This window comes from Salvelinus alpinus, chromosome 29 (genome assembly GCF_045679555.1).
Source record: "Salvelinus alpinus chromosome 29, SLU_Salpinus.1, whole genome shotgun sequence".
In the NCBI taxonomy this organism is placed as follows: Eukaryota; Metazoa; Chordata; class Actinopteri; order Salmoniformes; family Salmonidae; genus Salvelinus; species Salvelinus alpinus.
Window position 1 is genome coordinate 36,232,200 of NC_092114.1, and position 23,597 is coordinate 36,255,796.

Below are 23,597 nucleotides of genomic sequence, written 5' to 3' on the forward strand. Positions count from 1 at the left end.
CCTGGACAACACCCTGTCGTTCTCAACTAACATCAAGGCGGTGGCCCGTTCCTGTAGGTTCATGCTCTACAACATCCGCAGAGTACGACCCTGCCTCACACAGGAAGCGGCGCAGGTCCTAATCCAGGCACTTGTCATCTCCCGTCTGGATTACTGCAACTCGCTGTTGGCTGGGCTCCCTGCCTGTGCCATTAAACCCCTACAACTCATCCAGAACGCCGCAGCCCGTCTGGTGTTCAACCTTCCCAAGTTCTCTCACGTCACCCCGCTCCTCCGCTCTCTCCACTGGCTTCCAGTTGAAGCTCGCATCCGCTACAAGACCATGGTGCTTGCCTACGGAGCTGTGAGGGGAACGGCACCTCAGTACCTCCAGGCTCTGATCAGGCCCTACACCCAAACAAGGGCACTGCGTTCATCCACCTCTGGCCTGCTCGCCTCCCTACCACTGAGGAAGTACAGTTCCCGCTCAGCCCAGTCAAAACTGTTCGCTGCTCTGGCCCCCCAATGGTGGAACAAACTCCCTCACGACGCCAGGACAGCGGAGTCAATCACCACCTTCCGGAGACACCTGAAACCCCACCTCTTTAAGGAATACCTAGGATAGGATAAAGTAATCCTTCTGACCCCCCCCCCCCCCCCTTAAAAGATTTAGATGCACTGTTGTAAAGTGGCTGTTCCACTGGATGTCATAAGGTGAATGCACCAATTTGTAAGTCGCTCTGGATAAGAGCGTCTGCTAAATGACTTAAATGTAAATGAATGTAAATATGTTAAATGTGTGATGTTTGGATGTACCGATCCTGTGCAGGTGTTGTTACACATGGTCTGCCACTGCGAGGACAATCCGCTGTTCATCCTGTCTCCCTGTAGCGCTGTCTCAGGCGTCTCACAGTACGGACATTGCAATTTATTGCCCTGGCCACATCTGCAGTCCTTATGCCTCCTTGCAGCATGCCTAAGGCACGTTCACGCAGATGAGCAGGGACCCTGGGCATCTTTCTTTTGGTGTTTTTCAGAGTCAGTAGAAAGGCCTCTTTAGTGTCCTAAGTTTTCATAACTGTGACCTTAATTGCCTACTGTCTGTAAGCTGTTAGTGTCTTAACGACCGTTCCACAGGTGCATGTTCATTAATTGTTTATGGTTAATTGAACAAGAATGGGAAACAGTGTTTAAACCATTTACAATGAAGATCTGTGAAGTTATTTGGATTTTTACGAATTACATTTAAAAGACAGGGTCCTGAAAAAGGGACATTTATTTTTTTGCTGTTTTTAGATCTGTACCAGTACATAGGGATAGGCCAACAAGTGATATATGCCTCAGTTAGATTGGATTTTTAGCGTTTATAGCAATGGTTATCAGCTGTACTGCAGGGATGGAACGTAGGAACGCAGAAAATTGAGGTTGTGGTGGCAGCTGCAGAGAGGTGTGCAAGACTTGATGACAAAAGAGTTACAGGGTGTATTGAGTGGTGGTGTCCATTCATTTCAGGCTGATGATCTGAGGTAGGACTAGATGGATTTAAATAGTGGAGTAGAGTGGTGGGTTTTTAGTAAGTGTAGGATATTTTTTATTTATTTTATTTAAGCAAAGTATAAAGGAGTTATACTTCAGCCTAGTAGGTGGCGGTAATGCAACATTTATTGGATGCCAACCGCCGTTAAACCTTATCGAAGAAATACTTTTGTACTAGCTGAAAATTGAGGTAGCCTTCTGGATAGTGTTGTGGCTTGGTTCCTTGATCTTATCTATAGGCTATTCATCAATGTAGCCTATTTTGCATTGATAACCAAATATAATCTTAGTGACCGTTCAAAGAGTAAACCAAACAACAAGAATATACCCAAAAAGGTATTTTGTTTAAAAGTAATAACTGGTGATTCCAGGCTATAGTGAAATGGTAGATCCTGCTGCAGCCAGCTAGCCATGTGCATTTGTCTCCGTGACCAAAACAGGATGTTTTTCTATTTTTAGCTGATATGGGAATGAATATACAAGCAGCATATCAAACTGGGATCATGTTTTAGGTTAGCCTTACCACTCAAATTATCCCCATGCCTCGCAAAAACGTGACCACCCTTCTGAAGCGTCTGTACCTGTCTGAAGAAGCCTGCGCAAGGGGCAACATGTCAGGCTTTTAGCCGTGAATTTCACAGATCCCCATCTGCGACACTTCCATTGATGTCAATGAATGTCTGACTCAAAGACGCCACAAGAATTTCCATACTTCTAAATCATACTACAGCTTTGGAAGGTCATAAATAATTCAGTAGAAGGAAACAATTTTTGTTGTATGATGGAAAAGTAGTGAATTCAGAGTGAAAAAGGACCCGTCCACAAAATAACTACTGCACAATTTAGACCCCTTTGGGTCTGTAACTTATGTTACAGACCACAATGTTTATTGGTATTTAACCAGGTTTTTAAGAACACATGACAGTGTGTGTATTTGGATGAGGTTTTATGAAGCATTTGTAAATCAACTTCTGTCAGGATGGATGATCTTGGAAAGACAAATTGCCATCTTTACGAACCATAAACCATTCTTGGTTTATGAGCGTAGCCTTTTGTTAATCATCAATAATAACTTAGTAAAACATGTCATGAAAATACAATGGAACAGTGTGAGTGAGGGGGAGAGAGAGAAAAAAAAGTCAGGCGTGAGGGGAGAATATTGCTGTATGTGTTTTATGTAAGAAGCTTAGGTAGGCTACAGGGGGAAATGCATTGCAAACAGATTGGTCCCCATCAGTCAAGATGTAACCCCCAGATTGGACAGAAGTCTTTACACATTCATATTAAACATGGAAATTTGGTACACTTATTACAGGAAAACGATATCATGACTTTATTGGGTGACCAGAAAATTCAACTCCATAACTGAATTGATGAATCAATGGATTTAATAGTGATGATATCCAATCTTATCTTGTTTTAGCGTAATGGAGTTTCAAGGAATATTAACTAAATTCCCAGATAATGCAGGGTGGGGTTGTCATGACGTGTGTGTAGGTGGCAGGGAAGTCAGGCGCAGGAGAATCAAACTTGGTATAATGGAGTAGTTTAATAACTTAAAACAAAAACTCCAAAACCGAAGTCCATAATAAAAATAAATGTGGGTACAAGAACCCGTCGCACACCAATCCATAAAACACGAGCATAACAATAAACGAACAAACCGTGACTACAGAGGTGCTATGTGCACTAACTCAAAACAATCTCCCAGAACACACAGGTGGAAAAATGCTACTTAAGTATGATCCCCAATTAGAGACAACGATAGCCAGCTGCCTCTAATTGGGAATCATACCAAAACACCAACATAGAAAAAACAAACTAGAACCCCACATAGAAAATATAAACTAGACTAAACCCCTAGTCACGCCCTGACCTACTCTACCATAGAAAATAAAGGCTTTCTATGGTCAGGACGTGACAGGGGTGGTAGATTGCCCTTCTTAAATGCTTTTATAAACATTATGTAACATGTAGAATGGATTATTTGTTTCAAATTCCCTGTAATATTATTGGTTTAATGACTGGGAACATCATATCATAATGTAAACACAATCTGTGATTTGATCTGTGAAAAAGCTAGAGAAGAAATGTCTCAATGTGTTGAAAAGCATCGACTGGCTCTTTACCTTTACATTTCACATCAAGTCACCATTTGTATCTACCAAATATACAGTTGCGGACAGATATTGCACCCTTGAACTTCTGAAATAATTCCCTATTTCTTCAAAACTTAAGTTAAAATTGAAATAACCAATTGGTCTCCACACTTGGTATTGGATTGTCAACATTGCAGAACCAATTTTGTTTATGAAAAATTACATTTATAATGTTAATTAGGAACATTAAATCAAATGGCATGGCCCAAATTATTGGCACCCAGGAGCTTCAGCTGCAAACTACTCCAATTCTTCAATGTTTGAATGGTGCCTTCCACCAACTGCTGTTTTCAGGTCTCGATACAGGTTTTTGACGGGATTCAGATCTAGACTCATCGCTGTTCACTCCAAAATAGTCCAGTGTTTATTCTTAAAACATTCCTGCCTTGTTCCCTCTTTCCCTCTCTCCTCTGAGGTGTTTGTGTGTGTGTGTGTGTGTGTGTGTGTGTTTGTGTGTAGTACAGCTGAGAGGTGTGTATGTGGGTGGAGAGCCCTTAGTGTGCAGTGACCCGCTGCTCCCAAGGGCCATCGCTTGCTGCCTGGCAACACGCCGTCACCATGGCGACAAAACCAACCAAAGCGGCCACTCGCACACCTGCTCAATCTCTAGCTAACATGGGGATGCGTGTCGTGTGTGTGCTGTGTGTGTGTGTGACAGGCATATAGACAAATCAGACAGACAGACAGGCAGGCAGACAGAGGAAAAGAGAGCAACAGTAATGGGGGCTTAAAAATTACAGGGCTCAACGTAATTTTCGATAGTACTACTAACTACCAGTGGAGGCTGGTGGGAAGAGCTATAGGAGGACCGGCTCACTATAATGGCTGGAATGGGATAAATGTAACTGTATCAAACACAAACATATGGAAATCACGTTCATTTATTCCATCCCAGCCCGTCCTATAGCTCCTTCCACCAGCTTCACTGCTAACTACATAGATGACATGCCAGAATATTGTAATACAGTAGTTAAGATACTATAGGATGTAGACTGGAGGTATTGGGATAATACTCCAATCCCTTTTTATCCGTCACCTGTTTCGTAAACAACAGGTGTGGACTAATGGTGAAATGCTTACTTACGGGCCCTTCCCAACAATGCAGAGAAAGAAAATAGAGCAGTAAAGAAAAGTAAAACACGTAATAATAGATACATAATAAGTAATGATAACTTGGCTATGTACAAGGGGTACTCGTACCGAGTCGATGTGCAGGGTTCACAAGGTAATTGAGGTAGATACTGTATGTACATATAACTAGGAATAAAGTGACAGATAATACACAGTAGCAGCAGCGTATGTGATGAAACAAAGTTAGTGCAAAAAGGGTCAATGCAGATAGTCTGGGTAGCTATTTGGTTAACGATTTTAACTAACTATGGCTTGGGGGTAGAAACTGTTCAGGGTGCTGTTGGTTCCAGACTTCGGTACCACTTGCCGTGCGGAAGCAGGGAGAACAGTCTAGGACTTAAGTGGCTGGAGTCTTTGACAATGTTTAGAGCCTTTCTCTGACACCGCCTGGAATAGAGGTCCTGGATGGAGCTCGGTCCCAGTGATGTACTGGGCCATACGTACTACTCTCTGTAGCGTCTTGTGGATGGATGCCGTGCAGTTGCCATACCAAGCGGTGATGCAGCCAGTCAAGATACTCTCAATGGTGCAACTTTTTGAGGATCTGAGGGCCCAATCATTTCAGCCCCCTGAGGGGGAAGAGGCGTTGTGTCCTCTTCGCGACTGTGTTGGTGTGTGTGGACCATGATCGATACTTAGTGATGTGGACTGTAGTAACGCACTGGCAACTCTGTTGAAAGCTCTGCTGCTCTTCTGTCTGTTTTTACCATGACATATCGTCATTTTACTGTATTTGGCTGTATTTGTATTTGTATTTGGCCTCAGCAGTCACAACTGACTAATTACGTTTTTAAGCCATTACCATTGAAAATGCTATAAATATTTCAGATTTTACCTTTACAGATCAACACATTACAATTTCCCAACCAACAGATAAACATTGACTCTTGATTTTGAAAAAGAGAACAACGCAACTTAGGCGACAGCAAGGGGAAGCAGTATCCAACTATACGTTGTCAACTCTCAGTAAAGCATGGGGATATGAAGTACACAAAAACACCACATGATGGCAGCATCGTCTTTAGAATGGCGATTAGCTCTGTTCTGTCGCCACTTTCCACAGGTAATAATTGCGTACAATCAGGGGCGTTCCTTCATCAAATAGTCATTAGTGCAAGAAAATTAGAAGTGACAGTTGTAGTGGCCTACCAGTTGTGTAACAGTCACAGAGGAATTGACCTAATTGAGGTTACCTCTTTTACCAAATGTATTACACTTAATTTAGCCGATCTCATTTGACATTCAATAAATAAATAATGTCGTTTTTTAAAGCGTACCTTTATAAATAATGACTGTATGAACCCCAATGTGTCATTTAGTTTTCATGATGAATGATATGACGGGTGCAACAACTCACAATGGTAAAAATCGTTGTGTGTAGGGGGGACCCTTTACGCAAAACCAACAGGTGCATTATAACTTTTTTTAAACTTGTTATAAGCATGTATAAACCTTTATAATGCCCTTACAAAATCCTGGATAGAAAAACTATTTGAAGCTATATTCCTGGGTCATTCTTGAATTGAGGTGACATTTGGGCATGGCACTTTAGAATTTTTTTTTTTTCTAAATGTTTTATTTATTTAAATGTATTTGGGTACATCTTCCCATTCTAAATAAACTAATATGGTAGCTTAATCAATTTAACATTAGTTAGAATTATATCAAAAGATTGATTAATGCTTATGAAGGCGCCACTTTTAAAGTCACTGAGCTCTTCAGTAAGGCCCTTCTACTGCCAATGTTTGTCTATGGAGATTGCATGGCTGTGCGCTCGATTTTATACACCAGCAACTGGTGTGGCAAAGCTGTCAAAAAGACAAAGGGTGGCTTCTTTGAATAATCTCAAATATAACATATTTTGATTTGTTTAACACTTTTTGGTTACTACATGATTCCATATGTGTTATTTCATAGTTTTGATGTCTACACTATTATTATACAATGTAGAAAATAATGAAAAACCCTGGAATGAGTAGGTGTGTCCAAACTTTTGACTGGTACTGTATGTGACACAGAGTAGGCTACAATGAGTGGAATGTTTTCTAAAAGGACTGGTACCCAGTCTAGGTCTCTTGGGGAGAATATAGGCTATATTCAAATATAGGCTACGTTTTCAAATGGAATGAAGGGAATTTCGTAATTTTCACCATAAGTCAATTCTCAAGGGGGTGGACGGTCAAATAGGCTACCGTAGATCTTTAAATACCAATAACAGCCCTTTGGTACCTATCAATTACATTTTTATTTTGGGGGGGATTTCACAAGTCAAATGCATTGAACTAACATCAAACAGATCGAATTAAAGAAGCGTACAAGGAAACTTGGGACATGGACAGAAAGTTAAACAATTGGTAATGTCAGGCTTACAGTGATACAAAGGCTTATAAGGGTTTCAACATGGGTAAGTTATTTTTATTTGTGTTTTGAAACATTGACAGAAAAAAAGTTAGTAGCCTATTAGCCTGGATACAAATAGGTAACTTATGAGGTTGTAAAATACCATTGACAAAAAAAATGTACTTAACGGAATTAATTATAAATGGACTATATTGAATAAACCAGCGTTAACTTATTGGGTTATTGTGTAGCCTAGCTATATTCTATGTTACGGACTCTGTTACTACTACATATTTTAAACTTTTTTTCCATCGCGTAATATCACGGGCTTGGAAACACCATGCAAGGCACTGTGCAACCTACTTCGAAATATATGTGCTTCTAAACATGAAAACATGCTGATTCTGTTCAATTAAGCAAACATAATGAATGCTTTATTACGGCTATTGTTATGATTTCAATGTAATGTATTCAAATTGCCATAAAAAAAAAGTAAAATAATTTATTAGGCAATTTCATAATAATAATTAGGCATTCGAAATCTATAGTTATCATTAAAAAAAGATAACCATTCAAGTTAGCGGATTCAAATCATAATGCCGACAACGGGCACCTGTTTACACCTCTCAATCATGTCTCTTACGTGAGCGACGGCAATTCTAATCTCCTAGTGCGGGACGCCATTTGGACAGGAGAACAAAGCAACAGATTCTCAAATTTGTCCGAACGCTAGTTGAACGTGGCAAAGGTTGGGAACCTTTAAGCTCAGTCAGGAGTGCTTTGTCCTTGCGCTCTAGTCTGAGTTTATTAGCTCGACCTTCCATCCACCGTTCTTCCGTTCAAACGGTTCTAATAAAGAAGGCCTCATGCTGGCAACTCAATCAGATGCCTTCAGACCGGTTTCTTTGACCTATATAGCCTGCCCTATACCCTGTAATTCAGCCTTCCTATACTGCTATTCTTTAAATTGCTATGGGGATCTTGCCTTAATGCTGAACAGGCATTTCTTTCGTGTCCTTATTATCTGGATGGAGAATTGTCTATGACATAATGGATAGAACAGAGCTACTCTGCAGGTGTCTCTGCCTCCCTCTCCGTGTGTGTGGGTGTGTGTGTGCGAGAGAGAGAGAAAGAAAGAAACAGAGCAGGCCTAGTTATTCGGTCAAGCTAGGATGCCCCCTAAATATTAACATTAGTTTTTATTTAACCTTTATTTAACTAGGCAAGTCAGGTAAGAACAAATTCTTATTTACAATGATGGCCTACCCAGGCCAAACCTGGACGACACTGGGCCAATTGTGCACCGCTCTATGGGACTCCCAGTCACTGCCGGATGTGATACAGCCTGGATTCGAACCAGGGATTGTAGTGACGCCTCTTGCACTGAGATGCAGTGCTTTAGACCACGCCACCACTCAAGAGCAAGTGATAGTTGAGTCTCAATCAATGGAGAATTGTCCAGATGTATACAATATCAATAGCTTCATTCCTTCCCATCACTATCTTGTGGAATTTGTCAAGAATAAGATGATGATGACAAGAAGAAAAAATTGTAAAAAGGTTTTCGGTCATGCTCGCTATGCCTCAGCAAATAGAAACTTCAGTTTGTTACATAAGCATTAATCAATCTTATACTATCATTCCAACCCATGTATTTTTTAAAGTGTACCTTATAAATAAATGGCTGTATGCACACCACTGTGTCATTTAGTTTTCATTATGAATGATATGACAGGGGTGCAACACTCACAATGGTAAAACTAACTCAAAACCAACAGGTGCATTATTACTTTAAAAAAACGTGTTATAAGCATGTATAAACCTTTATAATGCCCTTACAAAATCCTTGATAGAAAAACTATTTGAAGCTATATTCCTGGGTCATTCTTGAATTGAGGTGACATTTCGGCATGGCACTTTAGAAAAAACGACATTTTTCTAAATGTTTTATTTATTTAAATGTGTTTTGGTACATCTTCCCATTCTAAATCAACTAATATGGAAGCTTTAATACATTTAAATATATATTTTTACCATTATGATAACATTGTGCCACCAGTAGGACTAGTAACACCAATGATGACAACACCAATGATACGATTTAGGTAAATTAGGAGTAAATAAAATGGAGGCCACATATTCTCAAATCTAAGGTCATTAACCTGTTAGAAATAATTTACTGAAGTGATATGATTAATAATTTTGCTCACAATGTATTTTCCCTTCATTTAATTTGAGTAACATCATGTGACACTTTGGATTTAGACAAACCAAATTATCAACAGAATCCTCAAATGTATGACATACTAAAAGGGTGTTATTATCTAATACATGTAATCTAGACCCTTCCCCGATAACAGTTTGCCACTGGACGGAATGCTCAAGGTCCTTGTATATATTCATAATGAGGGATTTTCAAGGCGGTAACACCAATGACTTTAAACTGAGGGACACGTATTATATATATATATAATTATTTTTAAAGTATTTTAATAGCCTTTGTTTTTTAATTGATCTATACAATTTATTCAATAATTTTGTTTACTTTCTAGCATTCAAAATAATAAATATCTCTAAATCCCCAAAACACTACAACACTACTGGATAACTACTGGGAAAAACCTATTTGTTCACCCTAAGTAGGCTACTTTAAACAATGCTTAAACATAAAATGTTGCAGTATAAATAACTTGCATTATGTTTAATCGTTGATAAACAGTTCAATATAAAAAAGAATACATGTATAATGCGTAACTATTTGTCATTTTAAAGTGTTTTTCATGGTTGCAAAGGCGAGGGACACAAATGCTTCTGAAATTCAAGAACGACCCACTTGTAAACTTTAAGCCCCCTGAATGAACCATAGATTTAAGCACTACTTTTAGTCAAGACAGCTAACCATTATAGTACAACACACTATTCAATTCCAAAGGGGTTGGGTTAAATGTGGAAGACACATTTCAGTTGAAGGCATTCAGTTGTACAACTGACTTGGTATCCTCCTTTCCCTTTCCAATTTGTGGTGCTGGCAGATCCACACCTAGGAGCTGTCCCTTCAGCACCACACATCACTGGACAGCAGATCCACACCTAGGAGCTGTCCCTTCAGCACCACACATCACTGGACAGCAGATCCACACCTAGGAGCTGTCCCTTCAGCACCACACATCACTGGACAGCAGATCCACACCTAGGAGCTGTCCCTTCAGCACCACACATCACTGGACAGCAGATCCACACCTAGGAGCTGTCCCTTCAGCACCATACATCACTGGACAGCAGATCCACAACTAGGAGCTGTACCCTCAACAACACACGTCCCTGGACAGCAGATCCACACCTATGAGCTGTACCCTCAACAACACACATCACTGGACAGCAGATCCACACCTAGGAGCTGTCCCTTCAGCACCATACATCACTGGACAGCAGATCCACACCTAGGAGCTGTACCCTCAACAACACACATCACTGGACAGCAGATCCACACCTAGGAGCTGTCCCTTCAGCACCACACATCACTGGACAGCAGATTCACACCTAGGAGCTGTCCCTTTATACACATATATATATATATATATATATATACACACATACAGTACCAGTCAAAAGTTTGAACACACCTACTCATTCAAGGGTTTTTCTTTATTTTTAATATTTAATATTTAATATTAATATTTTTAAATTGTAAAATAGTGAAGACATCAAAAGGATGAAATAACAAGTATGGAATCATGTAGTAACCAAAAAAGTGTTAAACAAATCAAAATATGTTTTATATTTGAGATTCTTCAAAGTAGCCACCCTTTGCCTTGATGACAGCTTTGCACGCTCTTGGCATTCTCTCAACTTTTTTGCTTACTACATGATTCCATATGTGTTATTTCATAGTTCTGATGTCTTCACTATTATTCTACAATGTAGAAAATAGTACTAATAAAGAAAAACCCATGAATGAGTAGGTGTGTCCAAACTTTTGACTGGTACTGTATATACCAGTCAAACTGGTATATAACTGATATAACTGTATATAACTGAAGAGCCCTGAAGAGCTTTCAAGACAACTGGTAACTCTGACAAAAACAAGGTTGAATCATGATGACGTCAGTGATCTTCAGGTCGTAGCTCTAGAAAGAGGCCGAGTTCCCGACTTACAATTCCGAGTTGGATGACCGTTCAAAACATATTTTCCCTGTCGGAGATCTTTTTCCCAGTGTTACCAGTTGTCTTGAACTCACTGAAGTAAGATTTCCCAGTTCCGAGTTAACCGTTGTTTTGGGCGTGGCAGAAATCCTGTTGGATTGACAGCATGGCCAATGTTGAATGTTTATCATTTTAAACTTGGAAAAGAGACCCTTAAACCCAGACTTGGACCACACATCCACTCCACTGAATAGCAGGCTAGTGATTTATTTGCAATGCTTGCAGTTAGCCACTGATTCCTTTCAAACCACTCATTGTTGAATTTGCGATTTCCAACTTGTTGTGTAATGTTTATGTCCAATGGCCGATTAGCACAGATACATTTTTATCTATAATTGATCTTCAGTATTTCTCTTCATATGACAAGGATTAAAAAGGACTTGTCAGTAGATTGTTGACTTGATTCATGATGATGACTGCTAGCTAAGATCAGTCCAATCAAAGCTACTGTTGATATAATGTGATTTCATGTCATTTTATCTATGGCCAATGACCTTGAGCCTTCTTGGATGGGCACTTCTAATGTAACTCTATGGCAGAACCCAAGGGGCTTGAATTTTCGAGCTCTACCCTTAGATTTGGCGGTGACATAGTGTCCCCATGAGTGACAGAACAATGAGCCGATCACTGCGCAACTAGAGAACATTACCAGCCCCTACACTCCGTATTTTCCGCTGGCTGCCCAACCACCACAGAAAGCACTGAGCTAGGCTGAAACACCTGCATTTTGAAGGCGCCGTCACTCAAGAAAGCAAAAAAGAGTCCATGTTTGTATTCGGCTTTATTAACACACCAAAAAAAAAATACTAATAATTTACATTGTTTGCAAACTGATATGTGACACATTAATGGCAAAATATCATGCAAAACAGGCAAAAATGTCTGGCTCAAAACAGGTGGAGCTCGGCCCTGAATGACGGGTGGACACTGCATTACTGGCTTTAAAGGTTTTGAAAATCCATCTTAGAAATTGAACGAAATCTTGTGGGAAATATTTCAAATCACTATATACGCCGAAAATATTATTGAAGATGCATAAATTAAACATCCAAACGCAACATAAGCGGTCTACACTCGCCCTCTGCTTCAAAATAATGAATTCGCTCGTGCTTCTTATGATTCTATCCACGTTAGTTTTCTCAGTCAGTCTTGTTAAAACAGTGTTCTCTATTTCATAGCGCATGCGTAGTAGTTTTTTGTTGTATACTTTTGCATGTATTTCTCACAGTGTATGGCTAAACGTACTGGTCTCGTCTGGTAGCGCGGATGATAAAAGAATAGTGTGACATTGCATGTGGTTTGCTGCTGTCTGCAAGGTTCTGAGATTGTGACATACGACCTGCCAAGTGTCTGCTTCTCACGCTGGTATCTTGGCAACGTGTGTCGCGCGCCTGCGTTTGTGTGTGTGTGTGACTGGAGGTTGGGGAGGAGGGAGGGGGGCGGGTCGGTTTGATAATGAACTTGAGTCATCTCATCACGATTCTGAAAGTCTCTTGTCAACTGCGATGGATCCGGGTTCCCATGCATTGCTGGGAGAAAAACGGGGCCATTGTGTATTATCCTTAGCCCATTAGCCGCACTTTTAAAAGGAGCCCCGTGGCCGAGAGCGGTTTAGGCAAAACATGAAACAGTGGCTGTATTTATAAGGTGGTTTCCAGGAAAACATCCAAAAATTGAGAAGACAAGGACATCTTTTTTTCATTTATTCAAATCAACAATAAGGGCTGAGCCAGTAGCTACAATGACTGTTTGGTGGATTCGCCCCTTATTGAACAAATAGGCTATTCAAAGGGGTTTCTTAGCCCCAACCCCATGTGTGATTATCATGATAATCATGCAGCCAACCCAGACTGCCTCCCACAAACTCGCATTCTTGGAAGTCTGAACTTGGCTGACAGTTTAAATGCACTGTCCAACCCCTACGACCTAACGGACGCGCTCTAGTTTGCTATGCATGAATTGTTTCTGGTGGACATTTATGAAATATATTAATTCATGCATAAAAATATATTTCCCTTTGTTTTTCTCCATCAATAATTGTATTTATTTATCCAAGCCTATATCTTAGTTATAATTCAACGTTCACATGAATATACCCCAGTTGAATGTAGTTCTAAGCTATTTTGGTTACTTTTGGTCCAATATAGACCTCAGTATGTAGTCCTATAAGCTATTACACGTTTGTTTGTGATGATTGATGTGTATAGGCCAGGGACAATCGGGTGCGTGTGTGAGAGAGAGAAAATGCGTGCGTATGTATGTATGCGATGCGGGAATGGGGAGGGGGTTGGAATGTTGCGACAGGTCCACATTGTCACTCCACGGATTTGTCTGGTTAATTTCAGAGGGTGGGGACAACGATGTTACCGCATTGAATCACAAAGGGGTGGGCCTTGGCAATGGTATATGATTTCTGACATACGAGATCCAGACCATAACCAGTTTGGAAACAGTCGTATTGTCAGGTTGGAAGGCTAGGAAAACGGACAGCCCCAACTCTGCCTTTTACAAGGGGGAGGACAGGGCTGTCTGTGTGGGAAATATTGCTACTACGATAGCTGTGAAGAAACAGTGGGACCCGGTTGATTTAAAACGAATGGATGGTCCCAGGCGACGTCACCATCAACCGTCGCCACGAAGCTCGAGAATCTGCTGATACTATTCTGTAAGTGCTCATTTCGTTTACATCGCTCTGCTCATGCAGACAAGTCGGCAGTTGTGAGAGGCGCGTGACAACCCCACTAGATCCACCCTTGTCTTCTGAGGGTAAGAGTCGAACGTTATGGAATGAAATAACAACATACAGGCCTATTTGTGACCGATGTTGCCAGCGCAATGGCTTTATGCATATGGTAACTGTTCTACATTCTGTGTATGAGTAATGCATTATAGGTTCGGTGCTTGGCAAGAGGGATAGTCGCAGTCAATAGGGAACTATATAATAGAAACGGAAACAACGATTTGTGGATTAAATCGATGGTTAAATAACAGTTGTGCATTTCTAATATTCACAAAACAGATGGGCTCTTCTCTCATGGGAAGGTAGAATGTGACCAACACAATAAGTATCCCAACACATGTAAGCGTTCTGTAGCCTATTGTTATCATGGAGATGCAGATATGATGAGAGTAGCCTATGTGAGCGAGTGCGCATGATTCATTAGGCTATGTTGGACGATGCTATTCAGGGTAAGTTTGCCTTGGGTACGGAGTTGGAAGGTCACGCTGGCTTTCCACTTGGACGTTTTGCTGGTGTAGTCTGCGAATGTATGGCTGGTATAGCCTACATAGGCTCACTTCATTTTGGGAGATGATGAGAAGTACTTATTTGTACTCGCATGCTTCTCGTGTCTGATATTTGCAGACTTATTTGAGGCTTTGTGGGTAAATCTATGAACGACCAATTGCAGAACTCACAAAATGCCGCGATACCATGAGTTCCTCTCACAAATGCCTTCTTATTGTGTGGTCTATGCAGTGTTTGCGCCATATGGTGATCTAATGGCAAAACGAAAACAGATATTATAGGCCTTACCATGATTACACATTCCATATGACTCCCCCATATGACGGAATAAGCTATCACTATATAGGCCTAGACTACCAGATATAGGCCTACATTCAAACTTGCCTTGTCTGCCTAGGTATCAATTAAATCTAAGCCAACTTCTTCAACACACTATAGGCTATAATGTAAAAAAAAATCTGAATTCTTGTTTAATGTATAGGCCTATGTCTCCGCGTGTGGCTATGGAGAATTGAGCAAGGCTACCCAGACAATCCCAAAAATAATATTTGTATATGTTTGCTATGGACTTTTCAAAGTTTAGTGCATAAAATGGCCAAGAGTAAAAAGCATGTAAAGAGCAAAGATGATTACATGAAACCAGCTGCGCACGGACACAACACAACACATTGGCTCGAGCAGCATGGGGATTATAGAGCAAAGCCCTTATCGGGCCTGTTACGTAAATCGTGTAAATCTCGTAAATCGTGTAAATCGGGAAAGGGTGATTTCAAACATCTAATGTGCACTTTCTGTTTTCTGAAACAGACGATCTTGTTTAATGAATGGTTTACTTCCCAAACAGAAGGTCAGCATTTTCTCATGGCTATTAGTCCAATTTTTGCTTCGCTTTCACAACCGGCATGTAATTGGAAATAAATTGCGCATTTGTCAATTGAAATGTCTGCTTGTGAGCTGTGAAGTGGTGCTCGGGCGATTATTTTCTCGCGTCATCCCCCACTTGTGAAATGTATGATTACTGGGATTGTGGTATTTTGGGACTAACTCTCTTAAATCTGATTTGGAAAGAGGTTGATTAAAAACCTTTGGGATTGTGTATTGGGAGTAGGCCTAGTATTTTAACGTGACGTAGTTTTATGGCCTGAGCAAGACATAGGCCTATATAGTTAAAAAAAAAAAATGCTATGATGTCTTATGTTTTTGTGTTATTGTATTGCGCTCTGAAATTTAATAAAATAAAACATGTCAATAAAATAAAAAAGTCTATATAGTTTTGTTCTATATTGAAAGATGAAATGCATAACTGTTAATAATATTACCATTAACTATTATATGTCCGTTATTATTAGTTATTCGTTACCAGTTATTAGTTATTATTATTATTATTAGGCTTGTTGTTATTATTGCTGTGTTATTCTGTTCTGCATAACGTTGTGTTTTATGCTAAACTGAAGATGATTTGATGTTGCCAACCATCATGGTAGCATTGTCGCCATGCCCTGTATTATGCAGTTACAATCAAGATATAGGGGTAGTTAGTTATTGATGATGTTACACAACGCATGGACGACAGAGTCATGACTGCTGCAAGGTATAAAGAACTATTGTTTTATAGTGGCCTATTATGGTCACCAATGGGGGTGGGATAAGAAAAGTGTATTCGTGATTAGAAGCACTTGCCTGTAGGCTGCTTTAGGTGTAAAGTACTTGTTTTGTATTGGTTATTTGCGGGATTGTCATTGACCATGCTTTCGACTGTTTGAATTGAACCTGACACGTGAGTCAGGAATTTTCACACGCACACGCACCCACACAAACACACGGACTTGGCTCACGCAGAAGCATGTGCGTCTTACTGCAGTTGTGTTTATTCCGATGCCTTTCCGTTTCCAATGGACGGCGATAGTTATCAGCAGTCCTATAAAATATATTTTATGGCGTTATTTTATCGCTGCGCCTGAATTATGAGCTTGCTTATTGTTATGTTCCATTTTCGCCCACTAACGTCTTATTCCTTCCATTTCAGCACTTCGTCCCACGATATATGAGGGAGTACCATACAATGTTGCACAGGTAACATCTTTTTTCAAGGACCGTTGATATAGGATAGGCCTAGACCATCATGCCATAAAAAGCGATTTGAACAACCAGTCAATTTGTCCCATGTTAGCCTAAAATGAACTTGAATGAATCCTTAATTTGTACACATTGGCCTCTTAAAATCACTGAAATAAGCTATAAAGACAGAGGATATTCCAAAAGCACCTCAGAGAATGTATAATTCGTTTGATAGGCCTACCTGTGTAGCAGCCATCACATGACTCATGGGCAATAGGGTGTGTAACTAGCGAAATCACATCTGTTTCTCTTTGGGGACACTTCAAATGGGGCTGTGCGCATCATTAGAAATCGACATGTGACCATAGTTCTGCATGCAACGTGTTCAGTGTGTGTGCTCTTCGGATACATTTTCATAGTGCAAACTGAGACTTGATTTGTATGTCTCTATCCTTGCCTTTCTCTCTCTCTTCCTCTCTCATCACACGCGCGCACGCACACACAAATATATATATATATACACACACAAACATGTGTGTGTGTGTGTGTGTTTCACTGAACTTGTATGTCAAGGTATCACCATAATAAAAGCATGTAAAAGTGTATCATTATAGGCCTATACGTTTAATATGTAGACCTACGAATATCATAATTCAAACGGAAAAATCATTGAAAGTAAGACGTTAAGGGGGTTTTGGCTTCCTCGTTGATATTTGTTCTTATAGTCGATAACGCAAAATAAAGAAAACCCTCCTCTTGAGCAGCAACACCAATCCACCCTTTCAATTATATGGATCACAGTCGAAAAACTTTCTAGACATCTTGACCGATATTCAAATGTGTAAACTTTCAAAGTGCTCTTGTTTTTCTAAAAACAAAGGTGCTCTGACATTTAAAAAACAGGTTGAGTAATAGGCCTATATACTATTTCAAGAATCGCAGATGTTTGTATTGTTTGAATTGTCATAGGTTACAGAATTTGGTCCAAATAGTCAGCCTTCAATTAAATCATCTTTTTTTTGACTAAGGTGTGTGTTTAGAGTATAATAATCATCTATCAGATATGTTATGCAATCCATACTAATTTGACCCGATTAACGCGAATACTCAAGAATATGGACGAAATATTAATTGCGTTGTTACAGAAAATACCCCTATAAACTTGTCGGAAAATGCGTTTTGGTTGTGGGTCTTCCCTGTGAAAGATGTCACTTCACCTGTTCTGCCAATGATGGTGAAGTGTTCATTTCTGTAAAGAGAATCCATTATATACAACCAATTTTAATATCGTAACAACAGTCTTCGAAATGAAGATTTTCCGCAATCAATTTAATAGTGTAGGCATATGCAACATAAATACATTATTTTATTTGAAAATCATTTCTCAGGATTTAGTTTAATATTAACGGTTGAATTCAGTCACCAATTCCTCTTCATATTGGAATTATGTAACTAGATGGGGTCAAATATTCGATTGGATATTAATATAGATACATATATGGAAGCGTATGTAATTGAAATTAGGCACTGTTGCGGCCAATGCACCGATTTTGCATTACACATTCCAATGGAAAAACGTTCTTAACATCGTTAAATTTAATAAAGTGTGTATTGAATCCAACAGTGATACATTTGCAGACAGAATTCCCTGCGTCTCAGATGCATTATAATACAACGAAACAAAAATGATGTAATTATTCAACACATTATTATTATTTAATTAAATAAATATACTAATATAAATATGTGTAATTACGATCATTGAATTGGCTATAATATGCTAAATAATCATTATAAGAATAAGAATAAAGAATAAAAATAATAATAACACATTTCTTTCTATAAGGACCTTCACTTTGCCTAACTTATTGTGAAGAAAATATGATTCTAAGTTTATGGTCTCAAAATGCCTGTCTCAACATCCCTATATTTCTCAATAGTGCTTCCAATAACTCTCTATATTAAGAAATCATCTAAAGGTTATCTATGAAGTGCATTTCCGTCAATGTATTCTTAGCTTTTAGGTAGACTTTGTTTTACCAACCTCAGAATATATCATTAATCCCAAAGATTCAGATCAGGTAAATTATATTGGCCTACACAAGACACCAAGCCCCCAAAACAATGACATTAGAAACCCTGCAACAACAAAAAAAAGAGGCCTCTGCAAAGTAAGGTGGAAGGATATTGAAACCAATTCCAGACATGAAACAGAGAAGAGATGTTCAAAATGAAGAAGTGACTAACATAAACACAGCATGTGATAACCCTAAGATATTTCATTATGTTAACATACATAGTTATATAGATAGTATATTCATCAAGAGCTTTTTCTATTTGTTTATTGTTTGGGGGGTAAATGTCTTCTGAGAATACATTGGAAATGAATCCCTAATCAATACATCATTACATGAAAGGCTTCAAATTGCCGTGTGTGTGTGTGTGTGTGTGTGTTATACTGTGTGCTCTCTGTTGGCTGCTGTCATCTTGATGAGATGTCCCACCTTGCTACAGACACACTGATTGAAAGGCAACGAGTTCTCTCTGGCTTCCTCCCTTTCTCTGGCGTCATCCCTCTCTCTCTCACACGCTCTCTCACTCTTATGCTCATGAAACACTCGTCATTTCTTTGACTGAAGAAGAACATGAAGCAACAAGGATGTTCTTTGTTGAATCTGATGATGGCAAAGAGAGGTGCTCTGTATGTGTGTGTTCTCTGTTGATCTCCATGGATTTGAACAACAAAGGGGTACAAGCAAAAACACACCTACGCCATTTTGTTCCAGCAGTGGTGAATAACAGTCTAACGAAGTGGCTGTAGGTTTCTATTGTAGTGATTAATAACGGGCCATACTGATAGGCCTATGCCAGTGCCATGGTATTTTACTAAGGATTTGCTATATGATGTCGGTTGTGATTTTTCAAAGTGAGTCATTGAACAAGCACACCTCGCATTCTGATCGCGGATTGGCTGTCAGGTTGGAAGTCAAGTGAAGTTTATTTAGGACCAGTAAATGGAAGTCTTATAATGTTCAATTGATCGCATCATTTAAAAATAGCCGTGTTGATTTTGTTATAATACAGGCCTACTATAGTAGATACTTCCGGCCACATTACAAGAGTAAGCTTGTTGTCCCCTTTGACAATAGTTGATTTAAATAGAATTCCCACGCTTGGTAACATGATTTGTCTCCAATATTAACAACATGATTAGTCAATTAATAGGAAGAAAAGCTTGTCCTGCATATATTGAGGCAGACTGGACATCTGTAGACTACTGATTGTAAGGTTGTGTGGCACTGTATTTGGTAACATTGTTTAAGATGTTAGAATTCTGTGCTATTTGTTTTTCTTTGCTATTGAAAGCTTTTCTCCTCCATTACAAAACCTACTGTGTGTTTGTCCACTCACTCTTCACATTCAATACTTTGCCATAATAACAGTGCATCATTTGTTTATACCTCGTCTACAGGTGTGTGTGTATCCCAGCCTAGCTGCTACTACTCTTCGCTGAGTGGGTCCGGGATGGCCCGAGGGGTTGGCTGTTATCTTTGGTTATCTAGCTGTATGAGTGGTGTACATTCTTCATAAAGCTAGATAACCGAAAGTAACAAGAATCCCATTACGCTCCTGCGAGGCCGGTCTCTTGTGCCAACCCAAAAAAACTAAATGGGCGACGCTCGCGAGGAAGTAACTCTGGCGTTTGTGCCCAGCCGACCAATCAGAAGACCTAAAGGTACAGTATAATGTCAGACTCAATTGTCACTAAGGTAAGCTCACATGAGCATGTGTAGTAAGTTTTGGGGATATATGTGTATCGGAGTTAAGAGCGTACCGTAAACTCACTCCACAGCGAGCTTGAAATGTCGCTGACGGAGCCATCCAAGAGGGATCTTTTGTACTGCTTAATCGGTTCGCATGTCATCAAAGAGGGCGGTCGTGTGTGTTGCGATGCAGAGAATCACTGGTTCAAGCCCAGTCTGGGGCAGTCGGACAGTGGAGGAAGCTACTGTAAGCTGTTAGCAGCAGACTCACCCCCTTTAAAAAAAAAATATATATATATATTGTTGAAAAACATATGGCCCAAATAAGGGGACTGTGCATAGGATACATTTTCTATTTTCTACATGGTGTATTTAGGTGTATAGCTTTCACAACTGGTTTTGGGATGATTGTTTTAGGCTCATTGATATCCTTTGTCAGTGTGTATTCTTGTGGATTTAAGTTAATGAGGCTTCGAATTGGCAGAAGAGATAAACCATTATGGTTTGATATACAGCATGAAACATAGTTAAGCAGTTCATGGCGCAACTTTATGAAAGGTGTAGCTGTACGAGTAACGGTGATAATTCGATTACTATCAGTATTGTCAACACTGACGAATAAAGCAAGGAGAGCGAGACAGAGAGAAATTGTGCGAGATACCTAGCTGTTTCTCTACTGCAGTGATAGAGTAAAAGACATCACTCCTGCACAAAGACCTCCCTCAGACTTTTCTCCTCCATCTACAAGCAAAAGAGGGTCCAAATGTCTCACCATTCACTGGCCGAGCTAGCCAGTAAGTTAGCGATTCAAGTAAAAAAAATACAATCATTTTTGCCATACACCATTGACTCCTCTCAACCATACGCACGCACGCACGCACGCACGCACGCACGCACGCACGCACGCACACACACACACACACACACACACACACACACACACACACACACACACACACTCCTGCAGCACAATCATTTAGCCAGAGCTTGGCCTCCTGACAGACATTTCTTTCTTCTCTCTCTGATTCTGGCTCTCACTCTTTCTCCCTCACTACTCTCTCTGCCTCCCCCTCTTTCTTTCTTCCTCCTCCTCTCTCTCTCTCTCTCTCTGTCTCCCCCTCTCTGTCTCTGTATGCCACCCTCACCGCTTAGAGATTTAGGAAGCAAGAAGTGGATCCAGTAGAATGGGTAGACATACAGTACATGTATAGATGGATTTCTGCGAACATACAGACATACTTCCATGCAAACACACACCCCATTCTGCGGTATTCACACAGTAAGCATACCGTACAAATATAATCCAAGCATCTTCATATCGACCTGCGTCACTAATGTCAGGGTCTCCAGAACGGCTGCTTATTTTGCATACTGTACTTTTCAAGCTCGGGCCGAGGGCCCTTAGATGGCAGGTACCACCTCAAGTGGCAATTAGTGGCGCCATTCATTTACCCATGCGGCACCCCCCTCTCTAAAAACATACTCTACCCTGCTCCTCTTTCCCTGTCTCTCACCTACCACACTCTTGTTCACAAAGAGGCGTCCATCTTACATGCTTTGACTAAAATCAAGAACTTATCTCACGGTTTTGCTCTGAGGAGAGGCAGTGAGGGAGCTTAGCTTTTCTCCTCCAGCCCTGTGTTTTTTCCTCTTGTACAAAGTGTACAGTGTTTGCTGATTCATTTGCCGTTCACTTGGGGGGAAAAAGTGTCCGTCTATTTGTTCGGTGATTCTTTTGTTAGTTTTATTAGCTGATTAGTCGATTTAGGTTAGTTCTATTTCCACTGGTCTGATCGTTTTGTGTGGTGAGGCTAGTTCCACGTAGTTGTTTCTCTGGTGTTTGAAAGTGTTAGAATATATCGTTTTTAAATCCTGGTCAAATCTGAAGGTGATGTATTATAAATTGGTAGTTTTGTTGACTTCAATGCCATGCAATATAAGTGTGGCCAGCTTTTACGAAACTGAAGTGGCCCCAGCGAGTCAGAGGCCCCAAGCAAATGCGTATTGCTCAAGAGCCCAACCCACAACATCCCTCTGCTCTGCTTAGATAAACTGTATGCTGTGCTAATCAAGCTTCAAAGTATTTGGTTTGCAGATTAAACACAACTGATTTGCAGTTATTTGATTATTTCTAGTGCTAGCCGTAGCTGGACAGTGCTAAGTATTGTAGCATAAATTGTCCACATAGATGGGGGTATTGTGTAAATGATCTGTAGAAAAAGTGACTGTCACTGGACCTGTTAGTACACTCAGTCTTTGCAATACTTGTAGCCGCACTCGCATCTCTGGTTCCTTTTTGTATACATTGGTGCCAATTGAAGATTGAATTTGTTAGCTGATTGAGTTTCCCTATTCATTAGATTTGATGTTTGGTGAGCTTTTTGAAATACTTGCCTCTGTACTGTAATCCCAATGGAACAGCTGTTGGTTAAAGATGGAGATTCTAACAAGGAAATAGCAATCAGGCATAGCGATTGTTTGTTGATTCGACAAAAGATCTGCGCCAGTCTTTTTGCTCTAGTATGGGCCACCGTACTTTTTCCTTCCACACTGCCGCCTGCAGTGAAAGAGGATTTTTATCCCACGTTTCTGATTTCTTTCTCACTCTCTCTCTGTCATTCATTTCATTTTATTCTCCTCGTTTTTTCCCAGCCTGGATTCTCAGATGGTTGGTTCTGATTTGCATGTATTTGCATAATGAATGTAATTTGCATGCTCAGGGGCAGACCATACCATGAGGACGAGTATGTTGCCTGCTTGTGTGTGTGTGTGTGTGTGTGTGTGTGTGTGTGCGCATATGTAGATATTGAGTGTGTGGAATATAGCAAAAATAGTCAGGTCATCTTGTTGTTCATCCATAGTGTGTATATCAAATGTTTATATAGTTTTTTGTGCACATTTTGACATATACAGTGGGGAGAACAAGTATTTGATACACTGCCGATTTTGCAGGTTTTCCTACTTACAAAGCATGTAGAGGTCTGTAATTTTTATCATAGGTTCTCCTCCAAATATTAATACTGTAGTAATTATTTAAGCATGCGCGATATGTGTCAGTGTATGGATGTTTGTGTGTGTGTGAGTGCATGTGCGTGAACCTGAGCAAGACATGCAGGCATGTCCCACTCATTGGCCAGTAGACCTGACAATCATCTCTCTTCCTCTATCCCTCCCATCCCC

At 40.1% G+C, this 23,597-nt stretch overlaps 1 long non-coding RNA gene across 3 annotated transcripts in view; it reads left to right on the top strand.

Moving 5' to 3' along the window:
- LOC139558610 (uncharacterized) overlaps positions 1-23,597 on the top strand; it is a 32,842-nt gene that overhangs the window by 3,588 nt on the left and 5,657 nt on the right. Inside the window, exons 1-4 of one of the 3 annotated variants that reach the window (XR_011671609.1) lie at positions 6,831-7,209; positions 10,178-14,013; positions 16,622-16,668; positions 20,126-20,389. This is a non-coding gene — a long non-coding RNA (uncharacterized lncRNA). Of the gene's footprint in view, positions 1-6,830; positions 7,210-10,177; positions 14,014-14,044; positions 14,115-16,621; positions 16,669-20,125; positions 20,390-23,597 lie in introns of those variants that run through there. The other 2 variants (XR_011671610.1, XR_011671611.1) reach the window with 2 other exon arrangements.